We start from the raw sequence: 20322 nt of genomic DNA, 5'->3' as shown, positions 1-20322 counted from the left end.
TGCAGACTGCTCATGCCTAGACGTCAGCTGACCAGCCTCCTGTCCAATATCTCTAGGTGTCATGGGTTGGGTTCCCTGGCAACAGACTTTGAGAGAGAGATCTACATGCAACTGGCTTGCTGAGTAGTGTTCTTGATGTGAACACCTGTAACGGAGTGAGGGAAGACGGCTCAGGCATACAGTGGTCAGTGTCCAGTGTACAGAGGCCTCAGCTGATTCCACAGGGAGCTCTGAAGCTGGGTTGGTCCTTCAGAGAGGTCCTGAATGGAGGCAAAAGACCCAGAGCTTGGAGCTTCTGCATCATCCAGTCACTTGAATGCAGTTATCCCTGGGCTGGGGGTATAACCTTGGGTGAGGCAGGGCCCTTTGGCTAAGGGCAATTTCTAGGGAGGGACCCAGCTACACCCCCCATCAATGGACAACACTCCTGGTAGTAAGGAGAATGAGTACCTCTGTTCTGAAGAGAAATCTGGGCAACACCTTCCTGCCAGGGACCAGAGAAAGCTGTGGCTTCTAGTTCCCACTGTGGTTCCTAGTTCCCGCTGTTTCAGGTCAAACTCTTGGCCTGACCGGTCAGGAGATGAGGCCAGCAAGGGGAGGAGGGAAGGAGAGTTTTCAGGCAGCCCTGCCAGCGGCTGGAAAAGAACAAGCATTAGGTGTTTGCTGCTTGGCAGACCTGGCCTATAGAAGATGAACCAGCTGCCATTTTGGGGAGGGAGCTCAAGTGACCTGCCTTAGGCTGAGGTGGAGAGTCCAACACAGCCCAATAATTCTTCAGGGAAAAGCTGCTAACTGGGAGCTAGTTCTGGCATGGTCTAAATCTAGGCTACATTACTGGATTCCCAAATATTATTGTAACCCAACTCTGCTTTGAGCTTCCCGGTGTATGTCACTTGTATTAAAAAAAAAATTTTTTTTAATTTTTTTTTAACGTTTATTTATTTTTGAGACAGAGAGAGACAGAGCATGAACGGGGGGAGGGTCATAGAGAGAGGGAGACACAGAATCAGAAGCAGACTCCAGGTTCTGGGCTGTTAGCACAGAGCCCGACGTGGGGCTCAAACTCACGGAGTGTGAGATCACAACCTGAGCCAAAGTTGGATGCTAAACCGACTGAGCCACCCAGGCGCCCCCCCCCAAAAATTTTTTTAATGTTTATTTATTTTGGGGAGAGAGAAAGAGAGTGTGTGTGAGCAGGGGAGGGGCAGGGAGAGAGGGAGACACAAAATTCAAAGCAGGCTCCAGGCTCTGAGCTGTCAGCACAGATCCCGATGTGGGGCTCAAACCCATGAACTGTGAGATCATGATCTGAGCCAAAGTCAGACACTTAATTGACTGAGTAACCTAGGCCCTCCACCCCCCAGTATATGTCATTTTTAAAGTAGGGCAGTCTCGGGGTGCCTGAGTAGCTCAGTCGGTTAAGCATCTGACTTTGACTCAGGTCATGATCTCATGGTTCATGGGTTCAAACCCCACGTCAGGCTCTGTGTTGACAGCTCAGAGCCTATGTTGGATTCTGTGTCTCCCTCTCTCTCTGCCCCTCCACCACATTCTCTCCCCCCCCCCTCAAAAATAAACATTAAAATTAAAAAAAATAATAAAGTATGGCAGTCTCATGGGGACCTGGGAGGAGAATATCTGAGAAATGTTTTGAGAAATACTGACCAAAGCTAGAAGCAACATCTGCCTATCTTTTTATCTTTCTTCATTAAAAAAAAGAAAAGTTTATTTATTTATTTTGAGAGAGAGAGCATGTATGTATGAGCAAGGGGAGGGGCATAAAGAGAGATAATCTCAAGCAGGGGCTCAATCCTGTGAACCCTTGAGATCATGACAGAATCAAGAGTCAGACACTTAACTGACTGAGCCCACCTAGGTGCCCCTCTTTTTTATCTTTCTTATATGTATTTATCTTCTTCCTTCAAATAACCTGAATTCACCAAGTCACTTAATCTGATCCAGTTTGTCTCCCCTCTATCTGTTCACCCACTTGGCACCATTGCCACATCTTTATTTTTCTGTCTCATTTGGGAGGAGGGACAGCGGGTAGTGGCTGAGGAGCGGCTGTGTGAGTACAGAATGGGAGAAAAGTCCCACACTGTGCCACCGCCAACCCTTCTCCAGGCAGAGTAGGAGAGTGGTTCATGAGGCAGGTGAATGGTGGAAGGTTCCGGGCCTGTATGCCCCAAGAGCACACCCCATTATCTCTCTCCCTATACTACCAGGCAGAATTGGATAAAACACCAGCTCATTATCCCCTAAACTAATCCCACAGAGGACAGGCTGATGCAACACGAAGCCTGTGACACAGTTAGCCAGCCCCTGGCAACAGCGTTCGAAGTATGGCAAGGGTGAAATATTGCCCTACTGGCTGAAAGAGACTTTGCCACCAACAAAGAGCCATTGTGACAACAGGAAGACTCCAAAAAGCTGGGTGCAGTGTAGACAGGAAAGAGCTCTCTCTACTTCTCCCCCTCAAGAAAGAGAGGCTTAACCCTCCAGTGTTTGGCTAATTTCCTAGGCCCATCCCCATCTGGGCACCCAGGAGGGGCCAGTGGCTCTTGGCTGGAAGGCTGCCTGCTGGGCAGGTCAGGGATGGCACCTGGGCCTGTCACCAAGTGGCTTCTGTAGGTGCTAGAGGAACAGAGCCCCACAGGAACCTTACAGGTAGTTTTTGTTTTTTGAAGCCTACTGCTTTTCCTTGTTTTCATTCCATCTGCATCAATTAAACATTTAAAAAATCAAATGACAAATGTTTATTGAAAACCCACGAACACGGACACTCTCTGAAAAACCCTTGTTCTCTTCTTATACCTGCTTCTACCCATCAGGTCCTCCTCCCTCTCCTCTGCCGAAATACCCCTTCACGACCCAGCCTGAGGTCCACCCCTTTCTCCAAGGCTTTCCCGGTCACCCCTGCTGGTGACAACTTCCCTTCCTCTCTCTTTCCCTCCTGCATCGTGTTCCCAGCCCTCTCCATCCCACCTGGGTGTCCCCAAACCTATTCTCTTCCCTCCACGTTTTCACATCCCTACCACCCCTGGTCTAATGATTGCTCCTTTCCTGCTCTTCCTGCCTTTTTTATCTCGCCCCTTCCAATCTGTTCTGCATGCTGAACTATTTGTTCCAAAAGACAAATATGACCGGGTCATCTACCGGTCTCAATGTTTCTATAATAGCTAACACTTACTGAACGTTTGCTGCATGCCATGCTCTGTGCTAAGTGCTCTGCATGAAAAACTCATTCAAAGCTCACAGTAACCCTATGAAGCAGGCACTGCTTTTCCCATTTCACAGATGAGGAAACCAAGGCCCAGAGAAGTTAAGTAACCTGCCCAGGATCACACAGCCGGTAAGTGGCAGAGCCAGCATTTGAACCCATGCAAAGAGGATTCAAAATACCACCCTCTCTAGGGGTGCCTGGATGGCTCAGTCATTTAAGTGTTTGGACTCTTGATTTCAGCTCAGGTCATGATCTTACTGTTTGTGGGATCAAGCCCCATGGTAGACTCTGAGCTGACAGCATGGAGCCTACTTGGGATTCTCTCTCTCTCCCTCTCTCTGCCCCTCCCCCACTTGATCTCTCTCTCTCTCTCTCTCTCTCTCTCTCTCTCTGAAGATAAATAATAATAATAATAAAAAAAAACCCACCACACTCTCAAGCAATGCACCATAATTATACTGCTTCTCAATGGCTCTCCACAGCTCTCAGGATAAAGTCCAAACTCCTTAGCACTCAAGGCTTCTCATCTTAGGCTCATCCCTTTCCACTTGCTGATATGTACCCTTTACTCCCCTACACCCCAGTGGTGTGCAGCTAAAGGTTTAACAATTGGATCTCTGCAAAATAAAGCCCTGATTGGTAACATTTACCAGTCTCCATGGTGTCAGTCCTCCCACGTGGACAATTTCAGGATGTGACCACAGCATCACTGAAGGTGGAGTTGGGGAGAGGTGGGCACAACCAGCTGGCAGGAGTAGCTCTGGGTTCAGGCACCCACACACTCCACCCGTCTCTATCACCCACAATGACTCTGCCCACCCAGGACAGTCCCTTGGACCACAGACCACCCATCTGCCCTATCACTGACCCATGGTTCATGTGTGGATCTGGAAAGCTCCACTAAAAGTCGACATTCATTTCTTCCTGCTCACTACCCACCACGGGCAGTCTGAGAGCAGGGCTGAGAACATCGACTAGGCCATGAAGTCTGCTGACCATCCTTCGAACAGGCACTTGTCCCCCCGCATCTCTCCCACAGCCCCTGCCCTCCACCCAGAACACGTTACCCACGGCAGTCACATCTTTGCCCCTAAGACATAGGCCCAAGACCCAGAGCATCCCTGATGCCCTACTGCACCTTGCCCACAGCAGTCCTGGCCTCTCATCAGTGGATAGCTGCCTGAGGCTCATCCCTTAGCCTCTCCTCTTCTCAATCCACCCACACTTCCAGGGGCTCACGTCTTCATGTTTCATGATGTGATAATTTCTGAATATAGATGTCACTGGATCTCCGCTCAGACATCCCCCAGGCACCTCACGCTCAGGACCTCTCAGGCCTCATCTATCTTCTTTATCCACAGACCTAGTCTTTCCTCTCCAGCCCAACCTCTGTGACTCCACCCCACAGTCCTTGGGAGCAGTGTCCTTCCAGCTGCGGCACACCTGTGTGTTTGCATCTCCTGTCTGAGCAGGGACTCACCCACAGGCCAGGAAACCCCTGGGTGTTCCTTCTCAGAAGCTGGAGAATCTCCCTAAAGTCAGGCATGAGCTAGAACAAACACCCCAGGGGGTAGTCCTAGCAGAAGAGGACACCGCTGTCTTCTCCCAGCTCCTAATTAGAGACCAGGTAGTTTCCCCAAGTCAAGTACTGGCTTTCCCTTCAGTGTCCCTGATGCAAAGTGCAATGACCCACTCCTGCTGGGTGTGTGGCTTAGAAGCAACATCTTCTTATTAATTAAATATTTAATATGGTATGACTATGTAAATTGTGGACGCCATACACGAATGCCAGTTTTTACAGGTTCATGAATGAAACTTAACGCTTCCACGAGACTACAGAAATCTGCCCTGTTCTTGGTCATTCTGAATCTTGTGGTACCTGGGGCAGCATCTTTAAAAAAATTTTTTTTAATGTTTATTTATTTTTGAGAGAGAGAGACAGAGACAGAGCACGAGCAGGGGAGGGGCAGAGAGAGAGGGAGACACAGAATCTGAATCAGGCTCCAGGATCTGAGCTGTCAATACAGAGCCCAATGTGGGGCTCCAACCCACAAACTACGAAATCATGACCTGAGCCGAAGTTGGACGCTTAACCGACTGAGCCATCCAGGCATGAGGCAGCATCTTTAAATGCAGCACGAGGTCACAGAGATCTGTGGGACAGCAGGTTAAACACAGAGAAAGTTTACACAGAGGAGGTTCTGGCTTCACAGCTGAGCCATCAAATTGCACTGATGACCCCTCTGGACCAGTGCAGAACCCCGTGGGGCAGTGACTGAAAAGCACTTCAGAGAAGTGAAAAATTGGGACAAATGTATTAGGTGGCACTAAGAGTGTGTATACGAGTGTGTATGTAGGGTGTAACTGCCCTGAGCAGTCTCAGAGATTGTCCCGATAATGACTGGGCTGCCAGCTGCCTTTCCAGCCACGCCCCAAGGTGATTGTGCCCAGGAAATGGGTGGCCGTAACTCTCTAAAGGTTTATCTGCACAGACATTTCTGTTTCTGAATGGAGGAATGTTGCCTCTCCTATTGCCTGGTCCAATGACCTCTGTTCAGAGGAAGCCCTGGCTTCAGTGCATACCCAGCCAGAGGCTGATCACATCTGCCTTCTCACACTTCCCTCCCAGCTCCTCTCCTTGGAGCCCTCTTCCGGTTATTTAGGTAACCACAAGGTCTCCCCCATTTTGATGGTGTCAGCTGGAATCAGGTCATGATAAACCAATTGTGCTGGATCTTTCATGTCTATCTGTTGAAGGTTTCCAGGGAATTTTTCTAGTGCTTATCTGATTAACTGGGGCCAATTCACTAAGCTCCCAAGTAATGGAATCTGCTTTAAGCTTTGAGACATTGACACAAAGACACTTAGACAAAGATGGCTGAGATAAAAATTCATAGTACAACAAAGGCTATGTTGTAGGGACAGAAAGACAAAGACCTTAGGACAGAATTTATATAGCCACAGGGGTGGGGGAGGGGAAGGTACCTCAATCTTATGAGGCAAATTGGTGTCAGAGTGAAACAGGCCTCCTCTTCTATTTAGCCAGCGTGTCATTGTTTTCGAAGCAGCTGAATGATTTTGAATCTGGTGTAAGATTATCAAGATCCATCAAGAACTAAGAAAGAGCTACAAGAAACTAAGCACTCAACTTGATTTACTCTGCTATTTTGGAAATAAATATAATATCCAGTTCAACATTTGTATCAGGCAGATCTTCTAAAATCAGAGTTACAAAAGTACGTATTTCTAGGTGTGGAAAACACCATCTGTCAAAGAGCTCTGAGCCCTTTTGAGCTCTGCCTTAGTCTAGGGGCAGGGATATTGTGGGGCTGGCACCTTTCATGATGGGTGGGTCAAGGTGGAGAACAAGTGGGTTCCTGCAGGGCCATACTATCAGAGTCAATGGCCAGGGCAGTGATGAATAACCTTATCTGCAGAGAGAAACCCTCAGGGAGAAACCAAGTGCCAAGGAGAGAGGCTGGCAAAGTCCTACCCAACAGGCTGAGTGAGACGGGAGGGATGTGGACAGCTGCCAAAAAAGCAGGTATGCAGATAGGAGGGAACCAGTAAGTGGAATCCATGCCAAAGGATGAGATAAGTGAAGACAGAAAATTGCATCCTGGGGGTTTTCAGCTGAGAAGTGTGGTGTAAAAAGTATACAGCCCACGTGGGGAAGTTGGAGAGGCACTGGCCACTTAGAGCCGAGCTGGACAAGTATCTGTGGGAGAATGCCAGGAAAAACATCATTGCCCCCCTATTCTAGAGGGGGATGTGCTGAACTTTGGGAAAGTGGAGAAGTTAAAACTAGAAGCAAAAGTGTGATCTGGTCACCCAAAGAGAGAATGCATAAACAAAGTAAGAGGGGACTATGTAGAGGAGAAAAGTTTAAATTAAAAACTCGGCAGCTATGAGAGATTTGATTTCAGCCAGGCCCCATCCTGTGGGGCCCCCCCTGGGGGGATGTACAGATAAGGCAGCCTCAGAGGAAGGAAGGCTAGAAGGGCTCTTTGGGGCTTCTCCTCTCATGGAGTTAAGGTGTCTGGCAGCCTCCAGAATGGGGCCCTTCATGGAAGAGATGCAGGTTCCCCTCGAGCCATAAAATCTCTCCTCTGGTTCCCCATGGGCTACAGTAGGCCACCCAAGGGGATTGAACAGCCACAGATAAAAGCCATCCTTTTTAGCTCAAAGGCCATCCTCTCTTGCCTGTTCATGGCCAGCAGGCTGCAAGACATGAGATCTGAGAGTTACCACAGGTCCCAAGGGCTTTGAGCGCTGTCTCAGAAAGGCCCTTGAGTGTTCTGGGCTCTGTGGGGTAAGGTCAGTGTGCACACTTCCAAGACAAGCAAAGAGAGCCGGCTCTATAATTTCCTAACACGAAGGGAGGAGACAGAGGAGCACAGACCATATAACTTCCCGAAAAGCACAGCTGGCAAGCTCACCCACACTGTGAGGTTACAACTCCCTAAACTAATTAAAAGGCAGAGCATGAGAATGTCTGGATTGCTGCATAAGCATCTCTTGGGGGAAAATATGTTTATGGTATTGCATACCCAAGGCTCCCTCTTCACTTCCGAGAGCCAAGGCTGACACAGGTGATTATGGCCTAGAAGTGTTAAGTGTGAGTGTGTGTGTGTGTGTGTGTGTGTGTGTGAGAGAGAGAGAGAGAGAGAGAGAGACAGAGAGGGAGGGAGAGAGGGAGGGAGGGAGAGAGAGAGAGAGAGAGAGGGAGAGAGAGAGGGAGAGAGATGGGGTGGATAAGAACTCAAGTAGAGAGATATATAAACATAAAAAAAAAATAAAAAAACATAAAAAAGAACTCAGGGAGAGAGAATTACACTGTGATGGGAAACAGCCAAGACAGGATACATCTTCCCTGTGATTCTCCTCAAGGACACAACAATAAGCAAAGGGCTTGAATTGCTCCAAGAAGGAACTGGCATGGCCATTAGGGAAAAAACAAACAAACAAACAAACATGAAAAACAAAATCAGAAAAAATTTAAAACCAAAAGAATCCTACAATCTATAAGGGGGTGCTTCAGCATTTCAGTCTCTGGGAGGTGTTGTTTTACTCTCTAAGTATAAACAGCTACTGGGGCACCTGGGTGGCTCAGTCGGTTAACTGTCTGACTTTGGCTCAGGTCATGATTTCTCAGTTTGTGAGTTCGAGCCCTGCATTGGGTTCTGTGCTGACAGCTCAGAGCCTGGAACCTGCTTCAGATTCTGTCTCCCTCTCACTCTGCCCCTCTCCTGCTCACACTCTGGTGCATGTACTCTCTCTCTCTCAAAAATAAACAAACATTAAAAAAAATTTTTTTTAATTTAAAAAAATGGTAAGAAACATGAAATTCCGTGAGATAACTTGGCTTATGATGTCATGGAGCTTCCAGGGAAAGCCATCTGCTTTAACTGCTGGGACCCAAGAGTTCTGTTTCCTTAAGATCCTGCCTCATTACCTACAAAACTGGGACAGGTTATATGACTTCTCCAGGTCCTTATTTATTTTCCCAAGGGAACAGTTGAGTGGAGCAGGCATTGTGGGTGGATTTGGAATAGGTAAAATACTCTGAAGCTGCTAAGGAAGAAAAATTAGAATCAGATACTAGAAAATCTGCTCTGCTTTCTAAATTGCATGGTGTTGTGGCCTAGATGAAATTATCACAGATCTTCAGAGCTATTGAGACCTGCAGATGTTCAAATCCATGGTGTGAAAGACCTTCTGTGTTACTGGGGTGAATGCCTCACCCAGCATCAGAATCCTTCCAACCATACTCCTGAGATGGTGCTGGGGCCAGGGAACTCTCTAGGTCACCAGGAATCCATCCCTTCTCTGTCAAGGCATCCAACATAGCATGCCATGGTGCTCACCAAAGCTGCTTCTTAGATTGCACTGTATCTATCTCCCTCCTACCAGAGGCTAATTCTGCCTTCTGTAAAGGCTGGAGTAAATCAGATCCCACTCACCCATGGCAGCACTTCACAGAAAGGTGAGTTATTATGCCCCCAGATGCTCTCTTCTGCAGGCATTCAACCTTATCTCCACAGCCCTCACCATCCTTGTCTCTCTTCTCTGAATGCACTTGTTCCCCTACGCTTCCGCTGATTGTACAAATATTTAAGGAGTGTCTACCAGAAAGACAGTACATGTTGTGTGTGCACAGACAAAGCACAATCCCTGTCTTGAGGGGGCCCCCTGGCTTGGAATGGGGGGGCCGTCAAGCAGCTGCAGTATGGTGTGGGAAGTGCTATGACAGGGCTCTGGAAGCTCAGAGGATGGAGAAGCTGGCAGGCAGAAGGGCACACATGCGTGTGTGTGCATACGTATATGCATGCACACGTGTGTGTGTGTGTGTGTGTGTGTGTGTGTGTGTGTGTGTGTGTGTTAGAAACTGCATTCTAGAGTAAAGAGAAGGACCAGTTCTGGGAACAGCTGTGGTTTGGAACTATTAGAGTCAGGGTTGTGGGTCAGTGAAGGGCCAGAGGTCGGCTTGAGAGGTCAACTGGGGCCAGATCATGAAGGACATCGCATGAGACTATTCTGAGGGCAATAGGGAGCTACTGAAGGCTTATAAACAGGAGACTGACACAATCACATTTAGATTTTGAGCATAATCACTCTGATTGCAAGTTGGAAAGAAGACTGGAGGCAGACATGACAGGAGGCAGGAGATGCCATAGCCATTTCAGAGCAGACCCAAGCAGGACTCTAACCTCTCTTATTCTGAAAGCTGAACTTCTTTTTTTTTTTTTTTCAATTTTTATTGAAATTTATTTTGAGATAGAGAGTGTGAGGGGCAGAGAGAGAGAGAGAGAGAGAATCCCAAGCAGGCTCTGCATTGTCAGTGCGGAACCTGATGCAAGCCTTGAACCCACGAACAGTGAGATCATGGCCTAAGCTGAGGTGGGACGCTTAAGATGACTTGAGTCACCCAGGGGCCACTGAAAGATGATGAGTTTCTATCAATCCTGCTTGTGATTATGAACTAGCCAGGGTCCACAGCTCACTCTTGTTTCACATGCATGGGCCACTGAACCTTTTCTGTAGGGACAGCAATGCCAGCTCTTTCCCAGAATCCATCTCTACAACCAATCATTTCAAATTTAATCTTGTCAATTTCAGTTCCTCCTTTCAGGCTATTGAAACTGTGCACATCTTGATTCAACCCCCGCATCTTTACTTAAGGGGAATTACTGAAGGATTTGCCAAAGGACACGGGGTTAATCGGTAGTGGAAGCAACCCCAGAAACCTGAACCCAGGTTTTCTGACTCCTACATCAGGCAGCCTGTTACTCTGCCTCTCTAGGAAATCGATCTGTTTAGAGGAACTGGAATCAAGATTTACTTGGAAGAACAAGTCTTAGTTTACAGACCCCAAAGGCAGGAAGGGAGGACCCCTTACCCCTTTCTAGTATTTCCTCCTGCTGACTGAAAGGATCCCTGAGTTTGAATCTAAGATCAACAGGGATGGCGTTACATGTCCTCAGGCAGCTGAAGGTCACAGTTGTTCAAAGCCAATCACGGAGGCACTTGACAATGTCAGAAGGCTGAGAGAATTTCATAGGGTGAAAAAAAACCTTACAAGCTAATGAATGCTTAACAAAAGCTCCTCTATGGAACTGAACTAGTTCAGGACGTAAAAGCTGTTCAGGGAGAATGGACAGGTGATGGGAAATGGGACACCCTGTGGGTGGGGGCGGGAGAGAAAAAAGGGGAGGGGGGCTGCAAACAGAAAGCTTCTCTGGCTGAATGCCCAGAGAATCAGGGTCTTTCTCAGCTGGGATCTAATCCACTTGGCCTCTGGACAGGATTTTTTGGGTGACTGGTTTTTCCCCGGGCGCTGCTCACTAGTGTCTGACCCTCAGTGCGGGGAATCAGCAGTGGATTACATGCAGAACCCGGTGCCCAGATTTACCAGCGTATCAGTCCACCCCCACACTGCACACCATACCTTCATTAGCTCTTTTCCTCTTTTCTTATTTTTCTTAGATGTCAATGCCTTCTTTCTTTCCTTTTTTTCTTTAAAAAAACAAAAACAGCCCTCATACTGCATCTCCTCTGGCGAACTCATGGGAAGCCCACCCCTTCCGAAGACCCAACCCCTTTCCCATAAGCCATCCTCTCACACGTCACTTGAATCCTGACCTCAGGTTCCATGAGCGCAATGCTTTTTCTGTTCTTAAGCCAAATGCCATTATGGAAACATTAGACCTGTTGGCTGAGCAATAATTTTATGGATCCCTTCAAAATAAGCATATGTTTGTCTTTTAATAACTGTCAGTTCGCCCAATTTCATAAAGGGAGCTGAAAGCAATAAGGAGCAGGAGCAATTCCAAAATATACTCTTCAGGTAGGACTGTGCGGACAAACCTTTACCTACTTTTCAAACACCAGGCACCATAAGCATTTTTTCTAAAGAGGAGAAACAAATTAAGTCATATGCATTTTGCTGCGGGCCCCAAGCTGGAATAGAAGCCCCACACAGCCTGCAGGAGTCCTTGCCCTCTCCCAAAGCCTTTCCCTGCAGTCTAACAAAACTCTCCTCGGTGAAGCAGGAGCCTGAACTTATCTAGTTCAGGAGATCAGGTGGCAAAAGCTTCACTAAAGCCATCAACTGGAGAATACTTGTTTCAATAGCATTTTCTATAGCTTTCTGTCTGGTTTCTCACACATCTTCAATGACACCTAAAAAGCTTTGTTGAAGCGAAATGTGTTTGTCTGTGCCTGGGTGACTCAAATTGCTTCTCTTCCTTGCCAGGAAATTCCGATTTCTGGCAAGAAATGCCCACATAAAGTCCCACATGGCAGAAAAGAAAAGCCTAACTGACACAGAGACTTCCAGAGCATTAAACACTGCTTAAATTAAAAAGAGAGAGAGAGAGAGAGAAATAAAGAAAGAAAAGAAAGAAAAAACTAAAATAAAAGTTTACTCTGCTTACCTACTCAGTGTGCCACTTTTTTTTTTTAATTTTAAAAAAATGTTTATTTATTTTTGAGAAACTGACAGAAACAGAGCATGAGCGGAGGAGGAGCAGAGAGACAGGGAGACACAGAATTCGAAGCAAGCTCCAGGCTCTGAGCTGTCAGCACAGAGACCGATGTGGGGCTTGAACCACAAACCATGAGAAAATGACCTGAGCCAAAGTCGGATGCTCAATTGACTGAGCCACCTGGGCACCACAGTGTGCCACTTTCAGAGACAGAGAGATACTAGGCACTGAGCCATCCTTGGCCATCAGGGCACCAGTCAGCATGATCATTTTTGTGTCTCACTTTCAACATACTACCAACTGAACCATTGCTACCTCCTGGCAAATCTGAGTTTAACATCCCTCAGCCTCAGTGTCCTTTAAAGCCAGCGGACTTACCTAATAATTGGATGCTGATGCTTCACCTCTCCCAGGCTGGGGCATCATACACAAGGGGATCCAGGGGTGTATCCGCCACCCTCAGCTGGGAAGCTGTCTGCTTTCACCTGCAGAGCTGCCTCAGGGTCCAAGCATGCCCCCCACTGCCCAGCCTCTAGCTACCCAGCAGCAGGAGTATCACCAGGTGAGTAGTCAGGTACAGGAGGTTTGCTATGTGATTGCTTCATGCCGCAGACCACTTCCTGTCCTGAGTTGGAAGAATGAAGGAGGGGTTTTTTTAGGAAACACAGATTTTTGAACAAAATTCCTTTTCGATGTGTGTACAAGAAGGTGCATTGCAATGTTATCTGTAAGAGGAAATAACTGGGAAAAAATGCTTGCCAAGCGGTGACTGAAATAAATTATGGTACAATAGTTCCCTCTTGCCCTTATAAGCCAGGCGTATGTTCCAAGACCCCCAGTGGATGCCTGAAACTACTTATACATACATACTCTAATAAAGTTTAATTTATAAATTAGGCAGAGTGAGAGATTAGCAACAATGATAATAATAGAACAATTATGACAATATACTGTAATACAGTTATGTGACAGGCACCTGGCTGGCTCAGTCAGTAGAGCATGTGACTCTTGATCTCGGGGTTATGAGTTCAAGCCCCATGTTGGACATAGAGCTTACTTAAAAAAAAAAAAAAGTTATGTGAGGTGGTTTGTCTCTCTCAAAATACCTTATTGTCCATACTTACTATTCTTCTGGTGATGATGTGAGATGATAAAATGCCTATCTAATGAGATGAAGTGAGGCGAATGATGTAGGCCTTGTGATGTAGTGTTACACTACCATATGTCAGAAGGATCGTCTGCTTCCACATGGCAGCTGACTTCAGATAACCGAAACCACACAAAGCAAAACCTTGGATTAGGGGACCTACTGTACTTCCATAACGTGGAATTAAAGAGAAGAAAATCTATATTTGCTGCTGTGAAAAAGGTCTCAAAGATATACTGCTGGGTGAGGGGAAGAAAGCAAGTTGCAGATAGTATTTGTGATAAGGTCCAAGTTGTGTTTATTTTTGTATACGCTGAGAAAAATGTCTAGAGTGATTCACAAGAAATTTGGAACTGTGGAGGCTCTGGGGAGAACTGGAAAGGAGAAATAATCTCACTTTTTTGGCACTTCTTGGATTTTCTTCTTTACCCTCTTTATGTACATGGTATTTTTACAATTAAAAGAGGGTTTTTTTTTTTTAATTCCTTTCTTGCCTAATGAAAAATATTTTTTTCAGCTAGCCCGGAGCTTCCAACAAACAAGATTTGTCCATTAACAATCAAGCTGCAGTGGATGACTTTGTAAAGAGAAACTCAATATCCCACAAAAGTATATTAAATAGTGGACAATAGCCAAACTATGGAAAGAGCCCAACTGTCCGTTGACTGATGAATGGATAAAAAAGATGTTGTATATGTGTGCATGTATATGTACATACACACACACACACACACACACAGTGGAATATTATTCAGCCATAAAAAGATGAAATCTTGCCATCTGCAAAGATGTGGATAGAGCTAGAGTGTATTATGCTAAGTGAAATAAGTTAGTCAGAAGAAGGTAAATATCATATGACTTCACTCATATATGGAATTGAAGAAACAAAACAGATGAACTTAGGGGAAGGGAAAAAAGAGAGAGAGAGAGAGGGAAGCCATAAGAGACTCTTAACTACAGAGAACAAACTGAAGGTTGCTGGAGGGGAGGTAGGTAGGGGGATGGGCTAAATGGGGGATGGGCACTAAGGAGGGCACTTGTGATGAGCACTGGGTGTTATATGTAAGTGATGAATCACTAAATTCTACTCCTGAAATCAATTTTACCATATATGTTAACTAACTACAATTTCAATAAAAACTTTGGGGGAAAAATATTGAACAGTAGAACTCAGGGAGTCCGGGGGAGGGAGATGTTTTCAGAAGATAGATTCTGATACTGCCCCAAGTTGAGAAACACTGAATGAACATACTGCATTTTTATTTTTATAATTTTATATGCCAGAAAATTTCAGCATATAAGGTAGAGAAAACACTACAATGAACCCTCATGTACCCAAACCTAAGCTTCATTAAATAACATAGCTAATCTGTTTCATACCTAAACAATCCCTTAGTCTTTCCACCTTCCAAACATCATGTCATCTTATCTGAGGGTATGTATTCTGCTAAGAATGCTCTCTTTTTTTAAACATTACCATCATACTATTAAAATAAATTTTAAGAAATTATCCATAATGCCTTTATGCCATTAAATATCTACTAGTATTCAAATTTCCAAACAAAATCTATATATTGTATTTGGTTGCTATGTCCATTATGTCCACTTTAATTTATAAGTTTCTCTCCCTCTGTTTTTCCCTTGCAATCTATTTGTTGAAGAAACCAAGTCATTTGTCCTATAGAATTTCCCACATTCCGGACTTTACTGATTATATGCCTGTGGTGTTTTTGAGTGTGCTCTTCTGTCCTTCTGTTTCCTGTAAATTGGTAGTTAGACCTAGACTTGTCTGATTATGGTCTAGTTATTCAGCAATAATATATAATGCTCTAAGGGCGCCTGGGTGGCTAAGTTGGTTAAGTGTCTGGCTCTTGGTTTCGGCTCAGGTCATGATCTAACAGTTCATGGGATCAAGCTCCATGTTGGGCTCTGTGCTGACAGTGTGGAACCTGCTTGGGATTCTCTCTCCCTCTCTCTCTCTCTCTCTCTCTCTGCCCCTCCCCTGCTTGTACTTTTGGTCTCACTCCCTCTCAAAATGAATAAATATACATTCAAAAATTTAAAAATATATATATAATGTCTTGTGTCTTTGAATTGTGTCCCCCTAAAAGATATGTTGGAGTCCTAACCCCCATGCCTGTGGATACAATCGGTTAAAATGAGGCCCACCCTGATCCAGCCTTTATAAAAGGAGGAACACTTATTTTTAAAAAAAATTTTTTTAATGTTTATTTATTTTTGAGAGATAGAGACAGACAGACAGGGCACGAGCAGAGGAGGGGCAGAGAGAGACACAGAATCCAAAGCAGACTCCAGGCTCTGAGCTGTCAGCAGAGCCGGACGTGGGGATTGAACCCATAAACCATGAGATCATGACCTGAGCCAAAGTTGGGCACTCAAACGACTGAGCCACCCAGGCACCCCTAAGAGGAGGAACATTTAAACACAGATTCAAGAAGATGGCTTTGTGACCACAGAGGCAGAAATTGGAGTATTGTATCTACAAGTCAAGGAATGCCAAAGATTGCTGGAAAATAACAAAAGCTAAAAGAGGAAAGGAAGGATCCTCTCCTAGAGTTTCAGAGGGAACATGGTCCTGCCAATACCTAGATTTTGGACTTCTCCAGAACTGGGAACCAGTAAATTTTTGTTTTAAGCCACCAGTTTGTCGTACTTTGTTATGGCCACCCTAGGAAATGAATATACTCATCATTGTCTAGAACCATTATTTCTTTAAAGGCTTTGAGGATGGTGATATTCCCTCTAGACCTTCCTATAAAAAGAAACATCTCCTCTCCTACTATTTGGTTACCCTGAAGTTTACTTTACATGGAAAGGTATATTCTTTCTCTTTACTCACCTGTCTTCAGAACAATAAGGTGGTTCTCGAGCATCATACAAAGGTGACAATGGCAATATTTTTTCTTTCTCTCATTATGAACTTGTGAATTTTCAACATGATTCATGTGTTTTAATCTTTTTTAGTTTTTCTTACTCATGTTTAAATGGTCCAATTTGTGTCACTGAAAGCCTTGATAAGTTGACTTCTGAGTCCTTTTGACATAATCCCAGAAATTCTGGGTACATGGGATGCTCTAGGCTCATCATATATATTCCTGCCTCGGACCAGAACCACTCATTTCCCCAAGGAGCCCTGGGTCCATTTAGTGAGAAATGCTATTTGAATACCGTGAGCTGGCACTAGGGGCATGCATTGCATTTGATTGCTCATTGTTTCTGGGACTTTTTTTTTTTTTTAATTTTTTTTTTCAACATTTATTTATTTTTGGGACAGAGAGAGACAGAGCATGAACGGGGGAGGGGCAGAGAGAGAGGGAGACACAGAATCGGAAACAGGCTCCAGGCTCTGAGCCATCAGCCCAGAGCCCGACGTGGGGCTCGAACTCACGGACCGCGAGATCGTGACCTGGCTGAAGTCGGACGCTTAACCGACTGCGCCACCCAGGCGCCCCTGTTTCTGGGACTTTTTAATGGACAGAGCTAGGAAATTGATTTCGCAAAATAAGAAAAGTGTATCATAAGTTCATACCAATACTTTGTATTCAAATTTAAGATTATAGAATGTTTACTAAATTTTAATATATTTTTCAATTGAAGTATAATTAATATACAGTGTTATATTAGTTTCAGATATATAATATAGTGATTCAACAATTCTATATATTACTCAGTGCTTGTCACAATAAATGTACTCTTAATCCCCTTTATCTATTTAATCCATCCCCTTACCCACCTCCCTTCTCTGTATTTAAGAGTCTGTTCTTTTGTCTCTTTTTTGTTTCGTTTCTTAAATTCCACATAAGAGTGAAATCATATGGTATTTGTCTCTGTTTGACTTATTTTACTTAGTGTTATACTTTCTAGGTCCATCCATATTCTTTATATATAAAGAAGAAAGATCTCATTATTATGGCTGAATAATATTCTATTGTATATATACCATATCTTCTTCATTCATTCATCTATAGATGGACAGTTGAGTTGCTTCCGTACCTTGACCATTGTAAATAATGCTTCAATAAGCACGGGGGTGCATATATCTTTTTGAATCAGTAATTTTGTTCTCTTTAGGTAAATACCCAGCATTGGCATTACTGGATATTATGGTATTCCTAATTTTTTTTTTTTAATTTTTTTTTCAACGTTTTTATTTATTTTTGGGACAGAGAGAGACAGAGCATGAACGGGGGAGGGGCAGAGAGAGAGGGAGACACAGAATCCGAAACAGGCTCCAGGCTCCGAGCCATCAGCCCAGAGCCTGACGCGGGGCTCAAACTCACGGACCGCGAGATCGTGACCTGGCTGAAGTCGGACGCTTAACCGACTGCGCCACCCAGGCGCCCCGGTATTCCTAATTTTTTGAGCAATCTCCATACTGTTTTCCACAGTGGCTGCACCAATTTGCATTCCCACCAACAGTGCAGAAAGGGTTCCTTTTTCTGCACATCCTCGCCAACACTTGCTATTTCTTGCCTTTTTGACTCTAGTCATTCTAGGAGGTGTGAGGTGATATCTCATTGTAGTTTGGATTTGCATTTCCCAGATGATTAGTGATGTTGAGCACGTTTTCATGTGCCTGTTGACCATCTGTACGTCTTCTTTGAAAAAATGTCTGTTCAGGTCCTCTGCCTATTTTTAATCAGGTTATCTGGGTTTTTGTTTTTGTTTTTGGGGTTGAATTATTTTAGTTCTTTATAGTTTGGGGGCATTAACCCCTTATCAGGTATATCATTTGCAAATACCTTCTCCATTCACTAAGCTCCCTTGTTTTCTTGATGGTTTCCTTCACTGTACAAATGGTTTTTATTTTGTAGTCCCCATAGTTTATTTTTGCTTTTGTTTCTCTTGCCTAGGGAGACATAATTAGAAAAATGTTGCTACAGCCTATGTCAAAGAAATTACTATTTATGTTTTCTTCTAGGAGTTTTATGGTTTCAGGTCTCACATTTAGGTCTTTGATCCATTTTAAGTTTATTTTTGTGTATGGTGTAAGAAAGTGGTCCAGTTTCATTCTTTTGCATGTAGCTATACAATTTTCCCAATGCCATTTGTTGCGAAGATTGTCTTTTCCCTAGTGTGTGCTCTTGTCTCTTTGTCATACATTAATTGACCATATAATTGTGGGTTTATTTCTGAGCTCTCTGTTCTGTTCCATTGATCTATGTGTCTAATTTTGTGCCAGTACCATACTGTTTTGATTACTGTAGCTTTGTCATATATCTTGAAAACTGCTTTGTTCTTCTTTCTAATAGCTTTGTTCTTCTTTCTAATAGCTTTAGCTATTTGGAGTCTTTTATAGTTCCATACAAATTTTAAGATGATTTGTGCTCTGTGACAAATACTGTTGGTATTTTGATAGGGATTGCATTAAATCTGTATATAGCATGGGGTAGTATGAATATTTTAACAATAATGATTCTCCCAAGCCATGAACATGAAATAGAATATCTTCCCATTTGTTTGTATCATATTCTATTTCTTTCATCAATGTTTTATAGTTTTCAGAGTACAGGTCTTTCACCTCCTTGGTTAAGTTTATTTCTAGAAGGTTTTCTGTAGATTGAATTTTTGTCACAGGAAAGTTTCAGGGAAAAAGTAATGTTACTGTTACAAGGGGACCCATAAATTACCCATGATTATGAGCTTATTTATCTTAGACTCAATTAAACCATGAAACAAAACCATGGAGTCACCAGAACCATTGAGAGGCTGGATTCTCTTGGATTCTGGGACCTCTCACCTCCAGGAGCTAGGTCTCTTGGTAACCCTCACCCTCACCGCACACCCAGATCTGGACTCAAGCTTATGACGTTTGGCCAAAAATGACCCAGCCTTTCCATTTCGAGGCCTTTCACTGTTTTCTTCAAGCAGCAGGTCAGGTGGCCTGTAGGGGGGGTAAGTTCCAGTAAGTCAGCCTGACTGGTGTGAAGCAGCCTATAGCAAGTGGAGTGGGTTTCTTGGTGATGAAGAGCTGGGTGGCTGGGGACACAGCAGCTGCCTCTAGGGGCTGTGGTTCATTCATATGTCTGTTGAACACCCAGCGTGTCCTGGGCACTGCACAGCTACTATTTAGGACAAGATAAAACATGCAGTTAATAGTTACTGTGGGGCAGGCATTTGGCTAAGCATTTTAGTTATGTGGCCTCATCCTAAAGTCACCCTAGATACTACTACTCTCTTTGCAATAAGGAAACTGATCCTCAAATGGGCTAATTAGCTTGCTCAGGATCATACAACTAGTAGTGTTGGAACTATGATTCCAACCTGGTTGTTTTTGGCCATAGCTTTAGCTTTATCCACTTCTCCCATGTCCTGCCAAGCTTCTAGCCACCTGGCACTTCTGGTTCCTCCAGCAGGCCCCATTCCTCAAGTCTCGGGAACTTTCCCAAATACATTCTTTTTTCCCAACCCTTCCTTGCTCAGCTAAATCCTACCCATCCCTCAGTTTATACTCAGATATCATTTCTTAAGGGAAGGCTTTCTGAAGTTGGCTCCTTCCCTATTGTCCTTATCATACTATCATATAATCACATTAATTATCAACCCTCCCACAAATTCTGGCTCTTAGGAAGAGGAGAGTGTTTGATTGTTTCAGTTATTAAAAAACCTCCAGCTTTGGTATGGAGTCATGGTAGGGACCCAATTTTCTGACTCTGATCTCAGGTTTTGATATCTTGGTCAACATCAAAAAAAGGAGGTTAGGAGGAAGGGCAAGAAGGGGAGAGGGAGTGGTCAAAGCAAGCAGTGGAATTTCTAGCAATCAGATTTAGTTGTATAAAACTGAGAGAGACACTGTGGGCACTGACTTTTAGGCAATTCACTTTTTTTTTCTTCTTGGAGGCATGGTGAAGAGAAATTACCCAATGGTTAACAGAAGCATTGTTAGGAACAACTTCTGAGAAATGAAATCCTGTAGGGCCATGTGTACGCCAGGAGGCGAGTGT

This window comes from Lynx rufus, unplaced genomic scaffold, assembly GCF_022079265.1.
Source record: "Lynx rufus isolate CCGP_SWC_20201006 ecotype Redwood Valley unplaced genomic scaffold, mLynRuf1.p SCAF_2, whole genome shotgun sequence".
NCBI classification, from domain to species: Eukaryota; Metazoa; Chordata; class Mammalia; order Carnivora; family Felidae; genus Lynx; species Lynx rufus.
This window is presented reverse-complemented; position numbering follows the sequence as displayed.